We start from the raw sequence: 27970 nt of genomic DNA, 5'->3' as shown, positions 1-27970 counted from the left end.
TCATCACCCTGTGCGTTATCACACCCGTCGTCCTCAGAGCCAACCTGTTCCTGCCCTGACAAAAAACTAAAGTTGTCGCTCCAATCAGGTATTTGAGTCTTATCATCGTCTTCCTCATTGTCTCCACCAACAGGAGTTACAGTTTGGGAATGAGGGTCTACATTATGGTCAGAACCTGCTGCATCTGGTCCTGGATCCGACTCATGAAGATTCTGGGCATCAGTGCAGATCATTTCTTCGTCTGGATTCACAGAAGCGCTGGAGTCGACCTCTGATTCCCAGGCTATAGTATGAGTAAACAGCTCTGCAGACTCAAACATCTGTTCTACCTCATACTCAGACGGGCAGCTGGAGATTTGGGAGCTGTGAGGAAGCAAGTGCGATTTGGGTGACACCTTTGAGGACTGGAGTATTTGTGATGTTGAAGTTGATGTGGAGGAGAGCCCACTTAAAGGAGCACTTGATATCCGTTGAAGCACCTGCTGTTTTTGTGCCTCATTTGGAATTTGTAGCGATTGGCGTGGCCGTAAGAAAGGGATCTTATCACATTGTCCGCTAAAAGAAGTAGACATTTTAGTTTGGCTGGAAGATGGTCTTTCTTCTGCAGATGTTACTGTTGCTTTAACACCTACCCCACGGACACAACCTTTTTTCCCCTTCCCAACACGCCTATTCCCCTTTCCACCAGCAGCAGGCCTTTTTCCACTCATTTTGGTGGTTAACTAATTCACAACTCTGGAGTTGTTTGCACAAAAAAACAATGGATGGTAACCGAGCAGAGCTGAGTGGCCAAACTGTGGTATTAGGCCAAAACTATTGGCTGGGTTAGATGCAGAAAAAAATTATTTTGAATTTGCAACCTGATGGAGGTCAGTATAGATGGACTAATAGAGAAAGTCCGACACACTACTAGAAGGCCAAATATTTTTTCAGAGGTAGATGCAGAAAAAAATATATTCAGTTTGCAACCTGATGGAGGTCAGTATAGATGGATTAATAGAACAAGACCCACACACAGCTAGAAGCCCAATATTTTTTCAGAGGTAGATGCAGAAAAAACTATATTCAGTTTGCAACCTGATGGAGGTCAGTATAGATGGACTAATAGAACAAGTCCCACACACTGCTAGAAGCCCAAATATTTTTTCAGAGGTACTGTAGATGCAGATAAAAATTAGTTTTAATTTGCAACCTGATGGAGGTCAGTATAGATGGACTAATAGAGAAAGTCCGACACACTACTAGAAGGCCAAATATTTTTTCAGAGGTAGATGCAGAAAAAAATATATTCAGTTTGCAACCTGATGGAGGTCAGTATAGATGGATTAATAGAACAAGACCCACACACAGCTAGAAGCCCAATATTTTTTCAGAGGTAGATGCAGAAAAAAATATATTCAGTTTGCAACCTGATGGAGGTCAGTATAGATGGACTAATAGAACAAGTCCCACACACTGCTAGAAGCCCAAATATTTTTTCAGAGGTACTGTAGATGCAGATAAAAATTAGTTTTAATTTGCAACCTGATGGAGGTCAGTATAGATGGACTAATAGAGAAAGTCCGACACACTACTAGAAGGCCAAATATTTTTTCAGAGGTAGATGCAGAAAAAAATATATTCAGTTTGCAACCTGATGGAGGTCAGTATAGATGTACTAATACAACAAGTCCCGCACACAGCTAGAAGCCCAAATATTTTTTCAGAGGTACTGTAGATGCAGATAAAAATTATTTTTAATTTGCAACCTGATGGAGGTCAGTATAGATGGACTAATAGAGAAAGTCTGACACACTACTAGAAGGCCAAATATTTTTTCAGAGGTAGATGCAGAAAAAAATATATTCAGTTTGCAACCTGATGGAGGTCAGTATAGATGGATTAATAGAACAAGACCCACACACAGCTAGAAGCCCAATATTTTTTCAGAGGTAGATGCAGAAAAAACTATATTCAGTTTGCAACCTGATGGAGGTCAGTATAGATGGACTAATAGAACAAGTCCCACACACTGCTAGAAGCCCAAATATTTTTTCGGAGGTACTGTAGATGCAGATAAAAATTAGCTTTAATTTGCAACCTGATGGAGGTCAGTATAGATGGACTAATAGAGAAAGTCCGACACACTACTAGAAGGCCAAATATTTTTTCAGAGGTAGATGCAGAAATAAATATATTCAGTTTGCAACCTGATGGAGGTCAGTATAGATGGATTAATAGAACAAGACCCACACACAGCTAGAAGCCCAATATTTTTTCAGAGGTAGATGCAGAAAAAAATATATTCAGTTTGCAACCTGATGGAGGTCAGTATAGATGGACTAATAGAACAAGTCCCACACACTGCTAGAAGCCCAAATATTTTTTCAGAGGTACTGTAGATGCAGATAAAGATTAGTTTTAATTTGCAACCTGATGGAGGTCAGTATAGATGGACTAATAGAGAAAGTCCGACACACTGCTAGAAGGCCAAATATTTTTTCAGAGGTAGATGCAGAAAAAAATATATTCAGTTTGCAACCTGATGGAGGTCAGTATAGATGGACTAATACAACAAGTCCCGCACACAGCTAGAAGCCCAAATATTTTTTCAGAGGTACTGTAGATGCAGATAAAAATTATTTTTAATTTGCAACCTGATGGAGGTCAGTATAGATGGACTAATAGAGAAAGTCCGAAACACTACTAGAAGGCCAAATATTTTTTCAGAGGTAGATGCAGAAAAAAATATATTCAGTTTGCAACCTGATGGAGTTCAGTATAGATGGACTAATACAACAAGTCCCACACACAGCTAGAAGCCCAAATATTTTTTCAGAGGTACTGTAGATGCAGATAAAAATTAGTTTTAATTTGCAACCTGATGGAGGTCAGTATAGATGGACTAAAAGAGAAAGTCCGACACACTACTAGAAGGCCAAATATTTTTTCAGAGCTACATGCAGAAAAAAATTATATTCAGTTTGCAACCTGATGGAGGTCAGTATAGATGCATTAATAGAACAAGACCCACACACAGCTAGAAGCCCAATATTTTTTCAGAGGTAGATGCAGAAAAAAATATATTCAGTTTGCAACCTGATGGAGGTCAGTATAGATGGACTAATAGAACAAGTCCCACACACTGCTAGAAGCCCAAATATTTTTTCAGAGGTACTGTAGATGCAGATAAAAATTAGTTTTAATTTGCAACCTGATGGAGGTCAGTATACATGGACTAATAGAGAAAGTCCGACACACTACTAGAAGGCCAAATATTTTTTCAGAGCTAGATGCAGAAAAAAATTATATTCAGTTTGCAACCTGATGGAGGTCAGTATAGATGGACTAATAGAGAAAGTCCGACACACTACTAGAAGGCCAAATATTTTTTCAGAGGTAGATGCAGAAAAAAATGTATTCAGTTTGCAACCTGATGGAGGTCAGTATAGATGGATTAATAGAACAAGACCCACACACAGCTAGAAGCCCAATATTTTTTCAGAGGTAGATGCAGAAAAAACTATATTCAGTTTGCTACCTAATGGAGGTCAGTATAGATGGACTAATAGAACAAGTCCCACACACTGCTAGAAGCCCAAATATTTTTTTCAGAGGTACTGTAGATGCAGATAAAAATTAGTTTTAATTTGCAACCTGATGGAGGTCAGTATAGATGGACTAATAGAGAAAGTCCGACACACTACTAGAAGGCCAAATATTTTTTCAGAGGTAGATGCAGAAAAAAATATATTCAGTTTGCAACCTGATGGAAGTCAGTATAGATGGATTAATAGAACAAGACCCACACACAGCTAGAAGCCCAATATTTTTTCAGAGGTAGATGCAGAAAAAAATATATTCAGTTTGCAACCTGATGGAGGTCAGTATAGATGGACTAATAGAACAAGTCCCACACACTGCTAGAAGCCCAAATATTTTTTCAGAGGTACTGTAGATGCAGATAAAAATTAGTTTTAATTTGCAACCTGATGGAGGTCAGTATAGATGGACTAATAGAGAAAGTCCGACACACTACTAGAAGGCCAAATATTTTTTCAGAGGTAGATGGAGAAAAAAATATATTCAGTTTGCAACCTGATGGAGGTCAGTATAGATGGATTAATAGAACAAGACCCACACACAGCTAGAAGCCCAATATTTTTTCAGAGGTAGATGCAGAAAAAAATATATTCAGTTTGCAACCTGATGGAGGTCAGTATAGATGGACTAATAGAACAAGTCCCTCACACTGCTAGAAGCCCAAATATTTTTTCAGAGGTACTGTAGATGCAGATAAAAATTAGTTTTAATTTGCAATCTGATGGAGGTCAGTATAGATGGACTAATAGAATGATGCTATGCCCAAAAGATTTTACTTCACTAGGTGCAGTAAAAAAATTGGTATTCTATACACAGGTGGTATATCTTGCAACACAGATAGGCTACTCCACTGACTAACACACTCTGCAATAGGCCAAAAAGGATTAGCTTTGCTAGATTCAGCCAAATGCTGTGAAAAAAACTTGCACAGCACTGGCACAGACCTGCCTGGCAAAAACTGATAGGTACTCATGTAACCTAGTCCTGAAAAGGACTGCAATTACAATTAGTCTTTACTCCCACAACCGATCTATTTAAGAGCACAGACCTCCCTCATAAAAGTCGTAGGAAATGCTGTAACCTAGTCCATAAAAGAACTGCAATCACAACTATTCCCTACTCCCAAGCTATCTGTATATTTGTGCGAAAATTGGCTTCAAATTAACAAGGTATAGCGCACACAGCAACAGCGGTGCCGTCTAACACGCAGCTGCAGCAGTGAGAAAATGGTGGCGACGGGGAAAATGGCTTGGTCTTATAGGGCAAGGACATGTGACATACACTGCCAATGACACATGCCCTTGCTTGTGTGAAAAAAAGCACTTCGCTCCGTGTGTGCGCTGCTGATAGGCTGACAGATTGCACCTCCCCACTGTAAATGCGGGAAAGAGAAAAAAAAATGGAGATCTTCATTGTTCCTGCAGAGATCCATCCCCTGCCCCTCCCCCCACCCCGCTGTACACTCAAACTGCGTATTAACATTAATTTTCATCATTACTGAGAAAAAATCCAGTTATGATTTTGGTGCACGAACAGTTATCGAACATAACCTCGAACAGCCGAATTTTTCTCAAATTGTTCGTGTTCGCCGAACGGCTCGAACACCGCCCAAAACAGCTCGAATTTGAGATTGGCGAACAGTTCGAGTAGAACAATGCTCATCTCTAGTCTTGAAATTTCCAAACTTTTGAAGCGTGATCACCGAACAGGCAAGCGATTCATGGCAAATAGCCAACAGGGTCACAAGAAGCGTGTTGGTCAAAAAAGGCGCAAAATAACTGTCCATGAATTGAGGAAAATCAAGCGTGAAGCTGCCAAGATGCCATTCGCCACCAGTTTTGCCATACTTCAGAGCTGCAACGTTACTGGAGTATCAAAAAGCGCAAGATGTGCGATACTCAGGGACATGGCCAGGGTAAGGAAGGTTGAAAAACGACCACCTTTGAACAAGAAACATAAAATAAAACGTCAAGAATGGGTCAAGGAATATCTTAAGACTGATTTTTCAAAGGTTTTATGGACTGATGAAATGAGAGTGATTCTTGATGGGCCAGATGGATAGGCCAGAGCCTTCATCAATAAAGGGCAGAGAGCTCCACTCTGACTCAGACGCCAGCAAGGTGGAGGTGGGGTACTGGTATGGGCTGGTATCATCAAAGATGAACTAGTGGGACCTTTTAGGGTTGAGGATGGAGTGAAGTTCAACTCTAAGACCTACTGCCAGTTTCTGGAAGACAACTTCTTCAAGCAGTGGTAAGGAAGAAGTCGGTATCGTTCAAGAAAAACATGATTTTCATGCAGGACAATGCTCCATCACAAGCATCCAATTACTTCACAGCGTGGCTGGCCAGTAAAGGTCTAAAAGAAGAAAAAATAATGACATGGCCCCTTTGTTCACCTAATCTGAACCCCATAGAGAACCTGTGGTCCATCATAAAATGTGAGATCTACAGGGAGGGAAAACAGTACACTTCTCGGAACAGTGTCTGGGAGGCTGTGGTGACTGCTGCACGCAATGTTGATCGAAAACAGATCAAGCAACTGACAGAATCTATGGATGGCAGGCTGTTAAGTGCCATCAAAAAGAAAGGTGGCTATATTGATCACTATTTTTTTTGGTTTATGTTTTTGCATGTCAGAAATGTTTATTTCTAAATTTTGTGCACTGATATTGGTTTACCTGGTGAAAATAAACAAGTGAGATGGGATTATATTTGGTTTTTATTAAGTTGCCTAATAATTCTGCACAGTAATAGTTACCTGCACAAACAGATATCGTCCTAAGATAGCCAAATCTAAAAAAAAAACACTCCAACTTCCAAAAATATTAAGCTTGGATTTTTATGAGTCTTTTGGGTTGATTGAGAACATAGTTGTTGATCAATAATAAAAATAATCCTCTAAAATACAACTTGCCTAATAATTCTGCACACAGTGTATATAGTTGAATTCACTTATACACATAAGTGTAGTTTAGATCTATCCTGTGTAAGGTAGCGCTAATGATCATGTTGAGGGGCACTCACTTCACCGGGTCAATTAAAGCACACATGCAACGTTTTCCGGTAATATGAAGTCCAGCAGTTTATTACACATCATAAACTGCTTATAACATAGTCCATCTCAGTGGCTCGCAGGAATGTTACACATGTAATATCCTAGAGCCTTTTCAGTGGCAGCTAAGCCCGCTTGGCTTCAGATACAGACTTCAGCAAGGTACAACATCAATATTCATTTACACCTATTTACCTTTCCGGGTCTTAGCTGCTTCTATCAGCTCTGTTCTGCCACAGTTGTGGATTAAGGCTCCCGAGACGTGGTCTCCAGGCCACGTGCCTTCCAGGGATGATGGTGTCCCAGACACAGGGATCAGGCCTCTTGCCTTCCAAGGCTACTGGTGTCCCAGACACAGGGATCAGGCCTCTTGCCTTCCTAGGCTACTGGTGTCCCAGACACAGGGACCAGGCCTCTTGCCTCTCAAGTAGAGATGAGCGGTGTTCGACTAGAACTGTTCGCCAATCTCAAATTCGAGCTGTTTTGGGCGGTGTTCGAGTCGTTCGACGAACGCGAACGATTTGCAAAAAATTCGGCTATTCGAGGTTATGTTCGATAACTGTTCGTGCACCAAAAGCCTAACTGGATTTTTTCACATCATGCAGAAATTGTCTGCCACTCACTGTAATGCCACAGCCATGGTGGTTGTGGCATTACAGTGGTTGCCCAAATCGATGGGAACAGTGCTCACAGTGAAACATGAAAAGCTGGCAATTCAGCAGCAGCATACACCGGTACCTGACAATTTTGAACAGAAAGAATAGAGCATCACACATAAATTAGATAGATAGAAACTTGTCAGTCACATATATAAGAAGTACAGTGATAGTGTTGATTACTGTACTTGTCATTTAGTGTTAAAATAAAGGATTTATTAAAAAAAAATTGGCGTGGGGTTCCCCGTAAATTTAGTCTCTAGCGGAGGTTAAGCAGATGGCTGGGGCAGATGTTTGAAGCCCGGGAAGGGGGTAATACCCATGGAGCTTCCTAGGCTGCTAATATCAGCCCCCAGCTGAATACCTAGACTTTACTAGCTATTAAAATGGGGGACCCCCAAAAAAATGACATGGGGTCCCCCCTATTTTAATAGCTAGCAAAGGCTAGGCAGACAGATGGGGGCTGATACTAATAGCCCAGGAAGGGTGCCATGAATATTGGCCCCCTCCCAGGCTAGAAACACCAGCCATCAGCTGCCCCAGAAATGGCGCATCCATAGGTTGCGCCAATTCTGGCACTTAGCCTCGCTCTTCCCACTGCCCTGTAGCGGTGGCAGTGGGCTAATAGGGCTGGGGTTGATGTCAGCTTATAATGCCAGTTGACATCAAGCCCAGGTTAGTAATGGAGAGGCGTCTATAAGGCACTCCCATTACTAACCCCATAGTCAAAGTTAAAAAAAAAACACAAACACCCAGAATAAAGTCCTTTAATTGAAATAAACACACAATTCTTTAATGTTCTAAATTAAACCATACTTACCATCACACCCATTCCAGCTGAAGCCAATGTCTTCTGCAATAAAATTAAAATAATAAAGCAACCTCATCCTTACCTTTCCATGGTCCCAGGATGGCTCCAGCTCTGCTACATTCACATGACAGGCTAGATCGCAGCCGAAAGCTGCCATCCAGCTTGCCATGCCGCAGACACTGAGAAGCGCAGGCATGCTTGCGCTCCTCAGTGTCTGGCTGTGACGGCATCCAGATGAGCCGAGTTCATGTCCAATGAACTCAGCTCACCTCATGCATGTCACTGACAGCGTGGGAGAATTCTCCTGCGCATGCGGTGAGCCTGAGAGAATTCTCCTGCGCTCACGGCAAGCGCAGAAGAATTCTCCCTCGCTGTCAGTGACGTGCATGAGGTGAGCTGAGTTCATTGGACATGAACTCGGCTCATCTGGATACCGTCACAGCCAGACACTGAGGAGCGCAAGCATGCCTGCGCTTCTCAGTGATGTGCATGAGGTGAGCTGAGTTCATTGGACATGTCAAATGAACTCAGCTCACCTCATGCACGTCACTGACAGCGTGGGAGAATTCTCCTGCGCATGCGGTGAGCGTGAGAGAATTCTCCTGCGCTCACGGCAAGCACAGGAGAATTCTCCCTCGCTGTCAGTGACGTGCATGAGGTGAGCTGAGTTCATTGGACATGAACTCGGCTCATCTGGATGCCGTCACAGCCAGACACTGAGGAGCACAAGCATGCCTGCGCTTCTCAGTGATGTGCATGAGGTGAGCTGAGTTCATTGGACATGTCCAATGAACTCAGCTCACCTCATGCACGTCACTGACAGCAAGGGAAAATTCTCCTGCGCTTGCGGTGAGCGTGAGAGAATTCTCCTGAGCTCACGGCAAGCGCAGGAGAATTTTCCCACACTGTCAGTGACGTGCATGAGGTGAGCTGAGTTCAATGTACTTAGCTCACCTCATGCACGTCACTGACAGCGTGGGAGAATTCTCCTGCACTTGCCGTGAACGCAGGAGAATTCTCTCACGCTCACAGCATATGCAGGAGAATTATCCCACGCTGTCAGTGACGTGCATGAGGTGAGCTGAGTTCATTGGACTTGCTCAGCTCATCTGGATGCCGTCACAGCCAGACACTGAGGAGCGCAAGTATGCCTGCGCTTCTCAGTGTCTGCGGCATGGCAAGCTGGATGGCAGCTTTCTGCTGCGATCCAGCCTGTCATGTGAATGTGGCAGAACTGAAGCTGTCATGGGAACCATGAAAAGGTAAGGATGACGTTGGTTTATTAATTTACTTTTATTGCAGGAGATCGTTGGCTTCAGCTGGAATGGGCGTGATGGTAAGTATGGTTTAATTTAGAACATTAAAGAATTGTGTGTTTATTTCAATTAAAGGACTTTATTCTGGGTGTTTGTGTTTTTTTTAACTTTGACTATGGGGTTAGTAATGGGGGTGTCTTATAGACGCCTCTCCATTACTAACCTGGGCTTGATGTCAGCTGGCATTATAAGCTGACATCAACCCCAGCCCTATTACCCCACTGCCACCGCTACAGGGCAGTGAGAAGAGCAAGGCTAAGTGCCAGAATTGGCGCAACCTATGGATGCGCCATTTCTGGAGCAGCTGATGGCTGGTGTTTCTAGCCTGGGAGGGGGCCAATATTCATGGCACCCTTCCTGGGCTATTAATATCAGCCCCCAGCTGTCTGCCTAGCCTTTTCTAGCTATTAAAATAGTGGGGATCCCATGTCATTTTTTGGGGGGGGTCCCCAATTTTAATAGCTAGTAAAGGCTAGCTATTCAGCTGGGGGCTGATATTAGTAGCCTGGTAAGCTCCGTGGGTATTACCCCCTTCACTGGCTTCAAACATCTGCCCCAGCCGTCTGCTTAACCTCCGCTAGAGACTAAAATTATGGGGAACCCCACGCCAATTTTTTTTTTAATAAATCCTTTATTTTAACACTAAATGACAAGTACAGTAATCAACACTATCACTGTACTTATTATACAGGGTGGTCCAAAAGTAGGTGGACAGAAAGTGTAATAAGGTTATGCAGGGGGAGATTTATCAAACATGGTGTAAAGTGAAACTGGCTCAGTTGGCCTTAGCAACCAATCAGATTCTACTTTTCATTCCTCACAGACTCTTTGGAAAATGAAAGGTGGAATCTGGTTGCTAAGGGCAACTGAGCCAGTTTCACAGATCTAGTTTTCACAGATAGATCTCCCCCAAATCTGTTTTCTTTTCAGATAATTCAGATAACACATAATGGCAAATAATTTAAATACAGATCAAAGAAAATGGATTTTAACAGAGTACTGGAAATCTCAAAATGCTGAAGCCGTTAGAGCAAATTGCGTTGAAACATTTGGTACTCAAGCCCCAAAGAGACAAACCATTTACCGCATTCGTGACAAATTCAATGCCACTGGCTCAATCTTTAATGCTCCAAAAACTGGTCGACCCAAAACAGTCTGTACAGAAGATAATAAACAACTTGTTGCTGAAACATTTGTTCAGAGTCCAAAAAAGTCCACAAGGAGAGCCTCTTTGGAATTGGGAATTTCACAAGCTTCTATCTTGCAAATCCTGAAATCTATTGGGTGGAAAGCTTATCGTCCACGTCTAATTCATGGTTTATTGGAGGATGATCCAGACAGGCGGCTGCAATTTAGTGAGATTATGCTTAACGAAATTGAAGAAAATCCAGTAATTTTAGATAACATTATGTGGAGTGATAAAGCTTCTTTCAAATTATCCGGCCATATTAACAGACATAATTGTATTTACTGGTATAATGAGAACATGCATTTAACATTAGAGCAACAACTAAATAAGCCTGGGGTCAATGTTTGGGGTGGTATTTCAAGTTTTGGTGTTTTAGGACCAATATTTTTGGATGGAACAGACACAGGAGATAAGGATCTCAAAATTCTAATGAATCAAGTTGTTCCCCAGTTACAGCAACAGCCTAATTCAAATGTTATTATTTTCTGTCCACCTACTTTTGGACCACCCTGCATATGTGACTGACATGTTTCTATCTATCTAATCTATGTGTGATGCTGTATTCTTTCTGTTCTAAATTGTCGGGTACCGATGCTGAATTGCCGGCCGGCTTTTTTAAAGAGAGTGTCTTCTGAGCAGTTTGTCAGCTTTTGGACACCTTTGAAGGTGTTTTCAATGTGTTTTTGTTTGCCTGCCATTGGTTTTAACGGTGTTCGACGGTGTTCGACAGTGTTCTCTGGTGTTCGACGAACAGTTCCATGAACATCCCGGTGTTTGACGAACCGAACCAAACCCGAACACTACGGGGGTGGCTCAACACTAATGGTGTCTCAGACACAGGGACCAGGCCTCTTGCCTCTCCAGGCTAATGCTGTCCCAGACACAGGGACCAGGCTTCAATGTTTCAAAAACCACCAGGATTTATATCCTTCTGTGCACACAGGACCTGTGATGATGTTACAGTCATGTAATCAGTCACCTGAAGAGGAGGTACGTGGTCAGCCAGAACACACCCCCACTGACATTTTGGCAGCTGCGTTACATATCTCCCCCCTGTTCAAACTTGTGGGGTTAAACACATAATATACACAATCACATTATAACCCACAGTTCATACAGAGTCCATGTACTTGACATTTGCCCTGCTCAGCCCCTGGAACATTAGTCATCAACATTAGACCATTCCTTAGGGACCTACCATCCGTCATTGTCTCCAACTTCGTCAAGTCACATTTCCTAGTCGTAACCTTGTCAGACCTCCCCCGCTCCCAGCGGTCAATACAGCAGTGCGACACCCTTGCGGTTGTATCTAAGGTCCAGGCCGACTATGTACTATCTCGTATTCTATTGGGACGTTTGCATGGGCCTCTCAGACCGGAGTTACGGGAGGTCTCACTACCTCTAAACCCACGCCCACTACCCTCAGGACATCCTGAAAGGTCTCTAACTTCTGCTGAAGCTTTTCTAATATTTAGGGGGCCCTTTTTCTGTCTGGTCTCACAATATATAGATGGCTGTCATCTTCTGCCGCTCAGGCTTCACTGTCTTTCTATTCGCAGTCTGGCGAGATTCAACTCTTCTACCTCTCGCAGGTAGGTCACTCGGTACTCCATCAGCATTCGTACAGTATATATGCAAGATTTTCTTCTGTGCCTACAGCAGAGAATGACAACATGCCGTCTTCATCCGGTATCCAGTCCTGATGATCACGTGGACTTCATATTTTTATCACACCAGACTTCTTTACCATCATTTGCATGGTTTGGCCATTTCTCCCAATGAGCTTTCTTACCAGAGAATGAGGCACCCAGATGACTTCTTCCCGCAGACTTTGAGCTTTTCTCATAAGCTCCAGTTGTCTAATGGCTTGTTCCGTCTTCAACCGGACAAACCGCTTCGTGCGAACACATCGCCAGTGCAAGTCACTTAGGATATCCACCCTCTTCACTGTGACTTCGCTTGTGGATGAGACCACCAGCTGTTTAGCTTCTGAGGTCGAGTATACCTTACAGGCTTCCACGGCCTTCTTAAACTCTTCATGCACTGACTCTCTGGTGCATTCTTCTCTCAAATCTTCGGGTACATCTATGAGGCACTTGTACAGAGACGTTTCTGTCTCACCAGTGGTTTCCAGACGATCATCCGGCTCAGGTTTCAGGGACAACTGACTTTCAGCTTCTTCACCCTCTATGCTTCCCCTGAGCTGCCTCACAGCTATGAACTCAAGAATTCTCGTCTTGACAACTTCCATTCCATACTTATCTTCTTTTAACACTCTCTCAGCTCTCCTCAGGTCCACCTTCTCATGGTTTAAAGGATTAAGCACAATTTGTTTGCCCTTCTCCTTCTCCAATGAGGCCTCATTCACTGATTGGTACTTTGCCAGGTGACCTTTGAGCTCGACAACTTCTTCCTCTTGCTCAGCTACTTGCCATTCAGCAACCCATCTCTGAAGCTCTTCCTGCTTCAACTGCTCCTTTATCAGCAGAATTCTCTCAGACCTCTCTGTCTCCAATGCGCCCACTCGGCTCTCGACAGCCAGTCTCTCAAGCTACTCTTGCTTCAAAAAGGCTTGTAACTAGAGATGAGCGTTGTTCGACTCGAACTGTTCGCCAATCTCATATTCGAGCTGTTTTGGGCGGTGTTCGAGCCGTTCGGCGAACACGAACGATTTGAGAAAAATTCGGTTGTTCGAGGTTATGTTCGATAACTGTTCGTGCACCAAAATCATAACTGGATTTTTTCTCAGTAATGATGAAAATTAATGTTAATACGCAGTTTGAGTGTACAGCGGGGTGGGGGGAGGGGCATGGGATGGATCTCTGCAGGAATAATGAAGATCTCCATTTTTTTTTCTCATTCCCGCATTTACAGTGGGGAGGTGCAATCTGTCAGCCTATCAGCAGCGCACACACGGAGCGAAGTGCTTTTTTTCACACAAGCAAGGGCATGTGTCATTGGCAGTGTATGTCACATGTCCTTGCCCTATAAGACCCAGCCATTTTCCCCGTCGCCACCATTTTCTCACTGCTGCAGCTGCGTGTTAGAAGGCACCGCTGTTGCTGTGTGCGCTATACCTTGTTAATTTGAAGCCAATTTTCGCACAAATCTACAGATAGCTTGGGAGTAGGGAATAGTTGTGATTGCAGTCCTTTTAAGGACTAGGTTACAGCATTTCCTACGACTTTTATCAGGCTGGTCTGTGCTCTTAAATAGATAGGTTGTGGGAGTAAAGACTAATTGTAATTGCAGTCCTTTTCAGGACTAAGTTACATCAGTTCCTATCAGTTTTTGCCAGGCAGGTCTGTGCCAGTGCTGTGCAAATTTTTTTCACAGCATTTGGCTGAATCTAGCAAAGCTAATCCTTTTTGGCCTATTGCAGAGTGTGTTAGTCAGTGGAGTAGCCTATCTGTGTTGCAAGATGCACCACCTGTGTATAGATACCAATTTTTTTACTGCACCTAGTGAAGTAAAACCTTTTGAGCATAGCATCATTCTATTAGTCCATCTATACTGACCTCCATAAGGTTGCAAATTGAATATAATTTTTTTCTGCATCTAGCTCTGAAAAAATATTTGTCCTTCTAGCAGTGTGTGGGACTTGTTCTACTAGTCCATCTATACTGACCTCCATCAGGTTGCAAATTCAAAATAATTTTTTGTCTGCATCTAGCTCTGAAAAAATATTTGGGCTTCTAGCAGTGTGTGGGAATTGTTCTATTAGTCCATCTATACTGACCTCCATCAGGTTGCAAATTAAAAATATTTTTTTGTCTGCATCTAGCTCTGAAAAAATATTTGGCCTTCTAGCAGTGTGTGGGACTTGTTCTATTAGTCCATCTATACTGACCTCCATCAGGTTGCAAATTAAAAATAATTTTTATCTGCATCTAGCTCTGAAAAAATATTTGGGCTTCTAGCAGTGTGTGGGACTTGTTCTATTAGTCCATCTATACTGACCTCCATCAGGTTGCAAACTGAATATAATTTTTTTCTGCATCTACCTCTGAAAAAATATTTGGGCTTCTAGCAGTGTGTGGGACTTGTTTTATTAGTCCATCTATACTGACCTCCATCAGGTTGCAAATTAAAAATAATTTTTATCTGCATCTAGCTCTGAAAAAATATTTGGCCTTCTAGCAGTGTGTGGGACTTGTTCTATTAGTCCATCTATACTGACCTCCATCAGGTTGCAAATTAAAAATAATTTTTTGTCTGCATCTAGCTCTGAAAAAATATTTGGCCTTCTAGCAGTGTGTGGGACTTGTTCTATTAGTCCATCTATACTGACCTCCATCAGGTTGCAAACTGAATATAATTTTTTTCTGCATCTACCTCTGAAAAAATATTTGGGCTTCTAGCTGTGTGTGGGACTTGTTCTATTAGTCCATCTATACTGACCTCCATCAGGTTGCAAATTGAATATAATTTTTTTCTGCATCTAACCCAGCCAATAGTTTTGGACTAATACCACAGTTTGGCCACTCAGCTCTGCTCGGTTCTCATCCATTGTTTTTTTGTGCAAACAACTCCAGAGTTGTGAATTAGTTAACCACCAAAATGAGTGGAAAAAGGCCTGCTGCTGGTGGAAAGGAGAATAGGCGTGTTGGGAAGGGGAAAAAAGGTTGTGTCCGTGGGGTAGGTGTTAAAGCAACAGTAACATCTGCAGAAGAAAGACCATCTTCCAGCCAAACTAAAATGTCTACTTCTTTTAGCGGACAATGTGATAAGATCTCTTTCTTACGGCCACGCCAATCGCTACAAATTCCAGATGAGGCACAAAAACAGCAGGTGCTTCAACGGATATCAAGTGTTCCTTTAAGTGGGCTCTCCTAAACATCAACTTCAACATCACAAATACTCCAGTCCTCAAAGGTGTCACCCCAATCGCACTTGCTTCCTCACAGCTCCCAAATCTCCAGCTGCCCGTCTGAGTATGAGGTAGAACAGATGGTTGAGTCTGCAGAGCTGTTTACTCATACTATAGCCTGGGAATCAGAGGTCGGCTCCAGCGCTTCTGTGAATCCAGACGAGGAAATGATCTGCACTGATGCCCAGAATCTTTATGAGTCGGATCCAGGACCAGACGCTGAAGGTTCTGACCGTAATGTAGACCCTCATTCCCAAACTGTAAATCCTGTTGGTGGAGACAATGAGGAAGACGATGATGAGACTCAAATACCTGATTGGAACGACAACTTTAGTTTTTTGTCAGGGCAGGAACAGGTTGGCTCTGAGGACGACGGGTGTGATAACGCACAGGGTGATGATGATGAGGTTGGAGATCCCACTTACTGTCAACCCACAGTCAGCCAAGAGATGAGGTCAGCAGAGGAGGTGAAGGAGAATGCTAGTGACGATGAGGTCAGGTTACGCCTTCCTGGACAGAGACGTAGTACTGGAAGCACGTCAACAACTGCATCCTCAAACACAACTCTGCCTCTCACCACAAGTCGTGGTGGCTCTTCAGGTCGCATGGGTGCTAAGCCTTGCATAGCCAGGGCATTTTTTCAGATCGATAAAGATGACCCAACTCGTGTTATCTGTAACATTTGTCAGCAAAAGCTAAGTAGAGGCCAAAAAATACATAGTTTGAGTACTTCATGCATGAACCGGCATATGGACATGAAGCATAAGTTGCAGTGGGAAGCTCACTGTGCTACAATGCGGCCTAGCCGGCCGGGCCAACCACCATCTGCCATATCTTGTGCATCCGCGGCCTCTTCATCCTCTGTGACTGGGGGGACAGCAGTCACACCTGTTTTGGGGCGCAGACCTGCCACCTCTTTACCCGCAACAGCCAGCGTGATTGGCAGGTCATCATTTTCTTTGGAGGTGGTAACACCAGCTGTTGTTGAGCGCTGTCCGACATTGATAGCACCACCTTTGGATCAAGGCAACCTAACATGTCCGCGTGCATCTTCCTCACAGACCGGCAGTTTGCCGGGGACACCCTTATCAACCCCGTCTAAGCAGAATAGCCAGCCCTCAGTCCTTCAGATGTGGACAAGTAAAAGACCATTTCCTCCTAGCCATGAGAAAGCTAAGAGGTTGAATTTCACCATCTGCAAGCTCTTGGCTACAGAAATGCTGCCTTTCCGCCTGGTGGACACAGAGGATTTTCGAGACCTTATGGCCGTCGCAGTGCCCCAGTACCAGTTGCCCAGTCGGCACTACTTCTCAAAGAAAGGTGTGCCTGCGCTCCACCAGCATGTCGCACACAACATCACCGCTTCTTTGAGAAACTCTGTGTGTGACAGGGTGCATTTCACCACAGACACTTGGATGAGTAGGCATGGACAGGGGCATTACATGTTGCTGACTGGGCACTGGGTAACTATGGTGACAGCAGGACAAGGGGCTGCTGTCCAAGTCTTGCCGTCCCCACGAGTTGTGCGTCAATCCTCTTTATCTCAAAGTTCCTCCACTGCTTCTGCCTCCTCAACCTCCTCTCGGTCCTCCACCTGCACCCAAAGCCTGTCTGGTCATGCCACAAGCATTCTAACTGCGCAGAAGGGATCCTGCACACCTCCTTACTATGCTGGCAGTAGGGCTCAACGTCATCAGGCGGTTTTTACTTTGAAATGTCTGGGAAATGTGAGTCACACAGCTGAGGAGTTGTGGTCAGCTCTGGAGAACCAATTTCATGAATGGTGGTCTCCACTGGACCTGAAACCAGGGAAGGCCGTGTGCGACAATGCTGCAAACCTGGGTGCAGCCCTTCGCCGGGGCAATGTCACACACATGCCTTGTATGGCTCACGTGTTGAACCTGGTTGTCCAGCAATTTTTAGCCCACTACTCCGGACTAGATGGCCTTCTGCAGAGGGCACGGTCGCTGTGTGCTCACTTACGCCATTTGCATCCCGCAGCTCAGCGACTTACATCTCTACAGAAGTCGTTGGGCCTGCCACTTCACCGGCTAAAATGCGATGTGCCTACCCGGTGGAATTCAACTCTGCACATGTTGCAGCGACTGTGGCAGCACCGACAAGCCCTGCTGCAATACGTTGTGACGTATAGCCAGGGCCAACGAGATCCAGAGGTGGGGCAAATCACGCTGGAGGAGTGGTCTCAGATCAGTGACCTATGCACCCTTCTGCACTGTTTTGAAATGGCGACGAAGATGTTTAATGCTGACGATGCCATTATCAGCATGACTATTCCGGTGATTTACATGCTGGAGCACATGTTAAACAGAATTCGGAGTCAGGTAGTGGCACAAGAAGAGGTGGAGGAAGTAGAGGAGGAGGAGTTGTATGCGGAAGGGCTAACATCTGCAAGGTCCAGATGGTCGGCAGCACCAAGGCGGCAGGCATGTGAGGGTGGGGGAGATGGTTTTACCAGGGCGCATGGTAGCAGCCAAACTAGTGAGGAAGGTGCTGGAACCCAGGAAGAAGTGGAGGACGTACTGATGGAAGACTCATCAGATGAGGGAGACCTTGATCACATTTCTGTTGTGCGAGGTTGGGGGGAGAGGACATAGGAAGGAAGCATGATTGTTACCTCGCCACCAACACAACAGGGACTTGGTGCTCCTGGATTCGCAACACACATGAGTGCCTTCTTGTTGCACTACCTGCAACATGACCCTCGAATTGTGAGAATTAGAAATAATCCTGACTACTGGGTTGCCACACTGTTAGATCCCCGGTACAAAAGTAAATTTGCAGAAATTATTCCTGCCATAGAAAGGGATGCACGGAGTATCAGCAGAGACTGTTGCAGAATCTTACATGTGCTTTTTCACAAAACACCAGTGGTGCACGTAGTGAATCTCACAGTTCCAACTTGCCAACCGTGGGACCGTCGAGTGTTCAGCACTCAAACCATAACAGAAACACAGTATCTGCTGGTAACATCAATTTTGCGGAATCATTTCACCACTTTTTTAGCCCATCCTTTGCAAGGCCTCAGGAGACAAGAAGTCTGACACATAGTCAACGCCTAGAGACGATGGTACAGGAGTATCTCCAAGTAAACATTGAAGCCATGACTGTGTCACTGGACCCTTGCTCTTTTTGGGCTTCCAATCTGGATAAATGGCCGGACCTAGCCACTTACGCCTTGGAGATCTTGTCATGCTCTGCAGCCAGCGATCTGTCTGAACGTGTGTTCAGCGCTGCTGGTGGTGTGCTGACAGATAAGCGCACGCGGCTCTCCACTGATAATGTAGACAGACTCACGTTTATAAAGATGAACAAATCATGGATCCGAAACGACTTTTCTACCCCCGGTGTCATCCTGGGGAGAGTAAAAGCTTGATGATTGGTTAAAATCACCTCACCAACCATTTTAAGCTTTCAAATTACTAATCATGTTTATCTGTATCTTGGCTGGAAAATTATTTGGGCTTTGTAGCAGTGTGCAGTACTGATTCTATTAGGCCATCTATACTAAGCTCCACCAGATTTAAAATTACTAATCATGTTTATCTGTATCTTGGCTGGAAAATAATTTGGGCTTTGTAGCAGTGTGCAGTACTGATTCTATTAGGCCATCTATACTAAGTTCCACCAGATTTAAAATTAATAATATTTTTTAGCTGCATCTAGCCCGGAAAATAATTTTGGGGCTCCGAGATGCGCAAGACACATAAGTGCCTTCTTGCTGCACTACCTGCAACATGACCCTCAGATTGTCAGAATTCGAAGTAATCCTGACTACTGGGTTGCCACACTCTTAGATCCCCCACACTCTTCGATCAACCTTTTCATTTTAATAAAGACCAAAAAATTGGTCATTTTTGAAATTATAAGCATTAGCAGGTTATTAGAAACTGAAAACAAACAGTTTTCAGCTCAAAACTTTATTCTAGGTGATGTTACATTTGCACATAGGACCCCTTGTTCGAAAGGAGCTTCTGAACTCTCTCGTCCATTGAATTTGTCAGGTTTTGGATGGTTTCTGCTTCAATTGTTTTGCATGAGGACAGAACACTCTCCCAGAGCTGTTGCTTAGATGTGAACTGCCTCCCGCCATCATAGACACTCCTTTTGATGATGCTCCAGAGGTTCTGAATGGGGTAGAGGTCAGGGGAGCATGGGGATCACACCATAAGTTTGTCCCCTTTTATGCCCATATCAGCCAGAGATGCAGATGTGTTATGTGCAGCATGAGATGGTACATTATCGTGCATAAAAATGATCTTGCTGTGGAATACACGGTTCTTCTTCTTGAACCATGGCAGGAAGTGCTGTTTGAGAAACTCCACATACATTATGGAGTTCATCTTTACCCCTTCAGGGATCCTAAAGGGGCCGACAATCTCTCTCCCCATGATTCCAACCCAAAACATTACTCCACCTCCTCCTTGTTGGCGCTGTAGCCATGTTTGCGTGGGGTGTCCATAAACCAGCCATCCTCCACTCCATCCATCTGGACCATCGAGCGTTGCACGGCACTCATCCGTGAACAAAACAGTTTTGAAATCAGTCTTCATGTAATGTTTGGCCCACTGGAGCCATTTCTGCTTGTGTGAAGTGGATAGAGGAGGTCGACAGGATGGCGTATGCACAGCTGCAAACCTCTGAAGGACCCTGCATCTTGTTGTTCGGGGGACGTTGGAGGCACCAGCAGCTTCAAAAACTTGTCTGCTGCTATGACAAGGCTTATTTGCCGCTGCTCTTTTAACCTGACGTAATTGCCTGTAGGAAAGAGTCCTCAATTTGCCCTTATCAGCACGCACACGTGTGTACTGTGAATCAGCTACATACTTCTTGATTGTGCGATAATCAGGATGAAGTGACTTGGCAATGTTGATTGTAGTCATGCCTTGACCTAAACACTCCACAATTTGTTGCTTCTCAGCAGCCGACACATCCTTTTTCTTTCCCATTTTGGCAGAAAATGTAGGCTGCTTAATAATGTGGGACAGCCTTCTTAAGTAGTCTTCCCTTTCATTGGACACACCTGCCAAACTAATTAGCACAGGTGTCTGCAATTGCTTACAGTGATATAAAGAGCCCTGACACACATCACCATCACTGAGTTTAACTGACAAACAAACAAATTCTTCCCTTATCACTCCTAAACACTTTTTGCATAATAATTTGGAACACAGTGTACATGTGCTTTTCCACAAAACACCAGTGGTTCACGTAGTGAATCTTACAGTTCTAACTTGCCAACCGTGGTCTGTATGGAGTTGTTCAATAAAGGGCCCAGAATGAAGATAACATAGATGGGAGAGGTCTCTATGAATAGTAATTCCTAAGTATTTGATACCCTGTGAGGGCCAGGCAAAGGGAAAGTTGGACTGGATGGAATCCTGTATGGATTTGGGGAGGGAGACATCGAAGGTCTCAGACGTCGCTGCATTGATTTTAAAATTTGACCATGTAACAAAGTGATTTATTTCAGCCATAACAGCGGGGATAGATATATGTGATTGAGTGATATATACTAGGACATCATCAGCAAATAGAGAGCACTTGTACTCGGTGCCTCCCACCTCAATCCACCTAATATTGGGGTTATGGAAAATTGATGAGAGCAGGTGCTCCGTCACTAAGATGTATAAGAGAGGGGACAGAGGACATCCCTGCCTTGTCCCATTGGTGATTATGAAAGGTGATGAAAATGTTCTGACGCGCCCTCTGGGCCTTGGGACACCCGGAGCCAGACCCTTTTTGGTGGATGCTGGTGGTTGTAGTCTCCGTGGCGGCGACCCGGTTCCGTGGCTCAGGGCGGTCAAACCAGTGGCGGAACTATTTATGTGGTTTTGATGTATAAATGTCCGACTGCGCCACCCGTGGATTGCGGTCAGAGTGAAACGCCGCTGCAGGGCAGACCGCTGAGGCTGGTGTTGTGGGTGCAGCAGAGCGTAGCATAACTCCCCACGGGAGGAGTATAGCCTCAGGGCAGTGTATGCGGAGGATGGGGGTGATGGTGCAGGGCAGCAGCAGTAACGACACGGAGTCATTGATGCAGTCCAGGGCCTTTACTCACAGTTCTTATTTTCCAGACCACTTCTGCAGGTAACGGCTGCCCACTTCGTACTGTGCTCACCAGGTGAGGGGCTCAGACAACTCCCAGATAACTTTGGAGCTCTTCACAGGACCCCCTTTGTGTGTCCTTTGTCTGGCGTTTCTTACCAACCCTTCTGTCCGGCTGCCTCGGGCCTCCTCTTGGTAAACTTGGCGCCAGTTTCTCTGACCCTATGTGGTGCCTTCCTAGCGGGTGTAGCGAGGGGCTGCGCCACATAAAATGTCACAGCCTCCGGTTTCTAGCTGAGGGTCGTTTCCCGCCTCCACTAGTTTCGGTGACCGGTCTCCCCCTTTGGCCTGACCCCTCCACGCAGGTGGATTCGGGCGTGCGGTGGCGACTTGCCCGTCCGCACCCCTGGGATCCCTTCGTTCCTCGTTCCTGGAGCCTTCTCCGCTCCTCTTCCTTCCTTCTCCCTCTTCCAGGCCTGGGCCTCTGTTACTAGGCCCGCCTCCGGAGCAGAGCTCATGCAGAGCCCCTGCTCCCTGTCACTTCTGCTCAGACTTCTCTGCACTGAACTAAGATGGTGCCCACCTTTTATACTCCCTTCTCAATGCACCCAGGAACTGCTTCCTCCCTGCTCTTGCACTACAGGGTTCCCCTTCCTCATTGTTCCCTCCCCCCACTCCAGCCAGGGACAGGGACTGACGTGCCCATCTCAGTGGCATATTGGTCGCCCTGCCCCACGGCAATGTGGTGTCGGGTCCTGATCCACACTCCATCCTTACCTGAGAATGAGATATCACACCTCTGGGTGAGGTGCAATACCTCTGTAGCAAACGAGCCCTCAGGGTGCTACAGTTCCATTTATCTTCAGCCTAGGTGACGTATTGCGATACAGGGCCATGATTTTGGCTATAAAAGGGTCCCCTAGACCCCTACCCCAAACTTTTTAAGAGAATAATATATGGCGTGCCAGGAGACTCTATAGAATGCTTTCTCAGCATCCAACGAGAGTATCTAATTACAAATTTTTAACTGCATCTAGCCCAGGAAATACTTTGTGCCTAGTAGCAGTGTCTGCTAGTCAGCGGATTATCCCGGCTGTTAAGCAAGCTACACCACCTGTTGTTTGGACACTTAATTTTTTCAAAGGAAATGCTTCGTGACCACAGGATACTCAGTGAAGAGCATCAGGAGGCACCCCAAGGCATAGGGGCTGGGACTGGCAGTAGGACGCCTTGCGGTGGACAGCCGAGCTCGATCCTTATAAAAGCTTTTTAACTGCAGCAGCTTTAGTGGACGCTACTGGAGCTGGAATTACCCGGCTGCTGGCATGAGACTTGCCCTCCAATAGATCCTTGTAAATGGATTTAAAGTGTATTCATTCAAATTAGAGAGACAATTTAAATTAAAAAGCTTAGAGCTGCCTCCACCACAGGGGGGCCCGCCTGACCCACCAGCGGACAGGCACCAGTATTGGGAGAGGGGGGCTGGCCGTCAGGGTTCACCGCGGCTCTGGCACAAGCCCGACGATACAGAGGTGGCACGGGCAGGAGCGGACTGGCCGTGTCGGCTTCTCACTTTTTGGATTTTAGAAGGGCATGACATGCCTGTATCTGTGTCTCCCCCTCCTTTTACTCCTCCACCTCTTTTCTTTTCGCATGACTATATGTACTTGTCACTTTTCCATGTGTTAGTTATGTCTTCTGAGCAGTTTGTCAGCTTTTGGACACCTTTGAAGGTGTTTTCTATGTGTTTCTATGTGTTTTTGTTTGCCTGCCATTGGTTTAACGGTGTTCGAAGGTGTTTGACGAATAGTTCGACGAACAGTTCGGTGAACACACGGGTGTTCGACGAACCAAACCGAACTCGAACACTACGGGGGTGGCTCAACACTACTTGTAACGTCTCCTTGAGCTCCTTGATCTCGGCTCTTACATCCACCGAATCATCCAAGCTCGCATTATTCGAGGAGACATTTGCTTCATACCTCCATTCTCCCATAGACTCCTCCATCTTTTTCCCCTCAGCTTCCATCCTGCCGATTCTATCCTTAAGGCATGTCTCTGTCCTCTGGAGATCAACACAGAACATCTTCAGCTCCTTCACCTGAGCTTCCAGTCCTAGGGTCTTTCTGCGGAGATCATCATTTTCATCACGGGTGTCCTGCAGAGCGGTCTCAATCACTTGGCGCATGTGCTCTGCATTAGCCTTATCATCTTCTAGTTTTTCCTTAACTTTGAGGAGATCCTCATAGTCTCTCTTGGTTTGTTGCAGTTCCCTATTGAACTTATCATGCATCTTTTCTGCCTCACGGTCGTGTCCAAACACTTCATCTTTTATTGCCTCTTTCAGAGCGGATAGCTCCCGGTCTCGCTGGTACAGAGATTCGTCCAGCCGCTCCTTCTCCTGCATTAGAGGCTTTACTTGGTCCTGGAATTGCTGCAGCTCCCTCATGAGTTCACCATACTCCTTCTTGGAGTCACACAGCTCCCGGTTGAACTGTTCGCGCAGTCGTACTAGGTCTTGATCACGTCCAGAAACTTCATCCTACAGCGCCCATTTTAAGGCAGATAGCTCCCTATCCCTCTGGTTTAGACCCTCATCCAGCCTTTGCTTCTCCTGCATCAGCTGCTTCACCTGCTCCTGAAATCTCTGCACTTCCTTTCTTGACACTTCTGCTTCTTTCGCATCCACAGAGCCTTTCTTCACTTGGTACAGCTCTAACTGTACCAGGGAGAAATGATCTTTCATCTCGCACAGCTCATCTTCAGACACCACTTTGTCAAACTGCAACTGAGAAACCTCCTCTTTGGTTTTGCGGAGGTCCTCTTTAATTTTCTGGAACATTTCCTTTCATTTGTTGATTTCCTCGCTGCTTTCCTCCAGTTCTCGCTGCAAGTTCCTCACAACGTGGTTTATTTTCTGCCGTTCAGACTCCAGGTTCAGCTGGTCCTGGGACATGATCTCCATGTTTTTACTTAGTTTCTGCACGTCACTCTGATACTGCTGCCTGATAGGTTCCAGCTCTTGGTCATGATTGGCCACCTCCTCTTTCAGGGCTGTCGGTTCCTGATCCTTCTGTCTCAGTAGATTATCCTGCTTGTAATGAATCTGCAGAACTGCATCCAACTCTTCCACGTGATCTTCATTGTTGTCTGATACTGTACCGGAGGTTGCTACTGGCAACGTCACCTCCTCTTCCATCCTGATCTCCTCTGCTTCTGAAGGAGGATCCACACTCGGAATAAAGGCACACAGCATTGCATTTTTGTTATTTACCCTTTCAGCAAAGGCTACAGGAGCAACTTTTTTGTGGCCCTTGCGCCTTCGAAGACGAGAGGGGAACTTTCTCACCTCGTTTAGCTACTCCTGACTGAACTCTCTTTCTACTTTCGTAGTGTCACCGTCAGATGTGGGGTCTGTGTCACTTCCCATAGTGTTGTGGACCAACAAGTCACCCCCCACTTTGATGTAAACCCCTTCTACTGGAGCTACCCAGTTATCAACAGTTGAATTGTCATTTTTAGGCGGAACCAACTTTGTTATTCAATGCTCCACCCTCTTTTGAGACTCCGCCCCCTTTTGGACAACCACACCTGTAGGGAATTTAAACAAAAAAAAACCACGCGATAGTCTTAGGACTGAGTTCACAACATCTCTTACCACCTCCCTGGGCACTCTGGGACAGTACCGGCGCCCCTGTAGAACTCAAGGAATGGTCCACTGCCGCCATTCTGTATGGTGCCAACAGCTCCTGCTGCTCCTGCATCATGTCCTGTTGCTGTAACTTTAACAGGCACCTTAATCGCTCAACAGCTTCAGTCTCATCTGCTGCTCTCTTCACAGCCATCTTTATCTGCTCCTGCATTTCTTCAGGAAACTCTATTTTGCTGAAGAGTGTTTGCATCTAACATCTAACCACTTCTCCCTTCCGTCTGGGGATACTGCTCCATTCATAGCCATCACGGTACACTGTTCACACTAGACACTTCACACCGCTCTCCCCGGAAAATTTTCGTGGCCCCACCAAGCCACAGCAAACCAGGTTTGAGTGCGACGAAAATTTTCGTAACCCCGCCGAGTTACAGCCAGACGCTTTAATCTTCGTGGCCCCGTCGAGCCACAGCAAACCAGGTTTGAGTGCGACGACAATTTTTGTAACCCCGCTGAGTTACAGCCAGATGCTTGCATCCATATTCGTTGTCATGTGCCGTTACCCCTTGCAACCAAGCTGCAGTTGCCCGCATTCTGCACCAATTGTAATGTAGCGCTAATGATCATGTTGATCACTTCACCGGGTCAATTAAAGCACACATGCAACGTTTTCCGGTAATATGAAGTCCAGCAGTTTATTACACATCATAAACTGCTTATAACATAGTCCATCTCAGTGGCTAGCAGGAATGTTACACATGTAATATCCTAGAGCCTTTTCAGTGGCAGCTAAGCCCGCTTGGCTTCAGATACAGACTTCAGCAAGGAACAACATCAATATTCATTTAAAGCACAGATTTACCTTTGCCGGGTCTTAGCTGTTTCTATCCGCTCTGTTCTGCCACAGCTGTGGATTAAGGCTCCCGAGACGTGTTCTTCCAGGGCTGCTGCCATGTGCCTTCCAGGGCTGCTGGTGTCCCAGACACAGGGATCAGGCCTCTTGCCTTCCAAGGCTACTGGTGTCCCAGACACAGGGACCAGGCCTCTTCCCTCTCAAGGCTAATGGTGTCCCAGACACAGGGACCAGGCCTCTTGCCTCGCCAGGCTAATGGTGTCCCAGACACAGGGACCAGGCCTCTTGCCTCTCCAGGCTAATGGTGTCCCAGACACAGGGGCCAGGCTTCTCCACCGTTTCAAAAAACACCAGGATTTATATCCTTCTGTGCGCACCGGACCTGTGATGATGTCACAGTCATGTGATCAGTCACCTGTAGGGGAGATACATGGTCAGCCAGAACACACCCCCTCTGACATTTTGGCAATGCAGCAAGCCGCTGCTTTACACGTGTCATATGTGTAGATTAAGTCTATCAAATAATATATGTAGTTTAGATCTTTCTTATCATTTGTATAGTTTATATCTATCTCATCATTTGTATGGTTTATATCTATCTTATCATTTGTATGGTTTAGATCTATCTTATCATATGTGTAGTTTAGGTTTATCCTATGATATAGGTAGTTTAGGTCTATCTTTTCATATATATAGTTTAGGCCTATCTTAGTATATCTGTAGTTTAGTTCTATCATAATATATCTTGTGACAGGGTTACTGGTGTTATATGCGAGGGGAAGTATGTGTCACACCGGCTGCTAGCCTGTGTGAACCGAAAACCTATAAACTTTCCTCCAGCGTGTTGTGTTGGAGGTTAATTCCTAAAGGGTGTGTGGTTTTATGTGAATGGCAAAGAGGGTGGGATGCCATTCACATTACCTCCCCTCAGGGTGTGGCTGAGCAAGCTTAAAAGCTCAGTCACTATTTTTTTTTTCTGTTGTTGTGGTTTGGAGAGGCAAGGTCTCCAGACTGGGAAAGCTTCAGCTCAGGGTGGAGCTGAAGGCTGGGACTACAACCGGTGTGGGCGAATCCCACACTCATATGGACTGCGCTATCGTTTATCTTTTGTTTTGTCATTTTGCCAGTAAGGCCATGTTAATTTTGCTGGAGTTGCAGGGCTTTATGCCGTATAATAAAGCCTAAACAACATTATACTCATAAGGTATCATATTAAACTCCAAGAAACTTAACAAAGACAGAGGAAGAGCCCTAAAGTAAGAAGGCCCAGATGACCAGAGTGACAGTCAGAACAGACTGTGGTGCCCAATCCCACGAGGTCGTCATATTGGTGCACGATTTTCCCTTGTCCTGGGACTTGTAGGGGAGGGGATCAAGACTGAGTCACATGAACAAAAGGCTGGAGCCAAGAGAAATATCCTGGTCAACATCGGAAGTGGATGAGTTTCCACTGTGTGTCCTTGCTGGCGACGAGGACAAGACTGTGACCAAGGTGGCCGACCTCCCTGAATTAGAGGTGCCTGGAGTGAACTTTGGGTCTGCTCAAGTTCGAGACTGGACCTTGAAAGGGGCGTGGGACAATGTTACTGTTTGTAATGGTGTTGCTCAAGAGCCGGGGGTGGACACCAGGTACCCACACTTTGCAGTTCAGGGGGAGTTGTTATACCGGGTGACTAGAGTGAAAGGTGAAGAGGTAGTGGAACAGCTGTTAGTTCCAGGGCCATACCGTCGGAGGATATTAGACATGGCCCACTCACACATTCTGGGGGACACCTAGGAGTTGAGAATACTCAGGAGAGATTAATGAGGAGGTTCTATCGGACAGGATGTTACCGGAAAATCTGAAATTATTGTAGGTCTTGCCCCATCTGCCAGATAACCGTGCCCACCTCCCATTTCCGTAATCCCTTAGTTCCACTACCTG

The sequence above is a fragment of the Phyllobates terribilis genome, unplaced genomic scaffold (genome assembly GCF_046119375.1).
Source record: "Phyllobates terribilis strain yellow unplaced genomic scaffold, ASM4611937v1 Scaffold_8__6_contigs__length_399053987, whole genome shotgun sequence".
Lineage (NCBI taxonomy): Eukaryota > Metazoa > Chordata > Amphibia > Anura > Dendrobatidae > Phyllobates > Phyllobates terribilis.
Note: the sequence above shows the minus strand (reverse complement) of the source record.